A 901-nucleotide genomic window follows, 5' to 3' on the forward strand; every position below is an offset into this window, starting at 1 on the left:
ATTTCTTCATTTTCTTTTTTGCCTCTATTCTGTGGGTAGGCATATTTTCCTTTTCATTTCTACTGTTTACCTGTGCCCTCTCTCTTTTTGTTCCTTGATCAGTTGCACCAGGAATTTATTTTACTTGTGTGTCTTCAGATACTGCTTTGGGTTTTGTCGATCCTCCCCTTATATGTGTTTTCCCTTTCATTAATTATGTGTCTTATCTATAGTATCTCCTTTGTTCTGCTTTCTTTAGGTTTAATTTTATGTTCTTTTATAACATCTTAATTTTGACACTCAGCTAATTGATTTTCAGGCCATCTTTTTTCTATGTTAAATTTTCAAGAACCTGCTTCCCTACATCGCGTAAGTTTTTCTGAGCTGAACTAATATTTTGTTAATCTGTCTTTACTATTTTACTATCTTTACTATTTTAAGTTTTCAAGAACCTGCTTCTCTACATCCCACAGTTCTCTGTGCCAAACTCATCTGTTGTTAATCTATGAAAATCCTATACCCTAAATTGGGGGTACTTCCCTCCAGAGGATTTGCATTTGCTTCTGCTAGGAGCCAGGGGATGCTCCTGACCTGGGACTTGTGTTAGTCCCTGTAAGAGTCCAGGTTTAATTCAGGAGTCCCAGGTTTTTCTCCCTTCCTTGGCTAGGCCCAAGGTTTAGATTCTGTTCACAGTGCTGATATGGGTATTTGTCCTTATGGCAAACCTGCTTCTACTACTCCATGTTGCTCAGCCTTTATATAGGTCTTAGCTTTTTTAGTTTGAGCCAGGGGTTGCTGTATTGCCCAGGATGGTCTTGAACTCCTGGGCTCAAGTGATCCTTCCACTTCAGCCTCCTGAGTAGCTGGGATTATAGGTGTGCACCATTGCACCCAATTTGATTTTCTTTCTTTTTTTTTTTTT

The sequence above is a fragment of the Propithecus coquereli genome, unplaced genomic scaffold, assembly GCF_000956105.1.
Source record: "Propithecus coquereli isolate 6110/MARCELLA unplaced genomic scaffold, Pcoq_1.0 Scaffold59, whole genome shotgun sequence".
Classification (NCBI taxonomy): domain Eukaryota; kingdom Metazoa; phylum Chordata; class Mammalia; order Primates; family Indriidae; genus Propithecus; species Propithecus coquereli.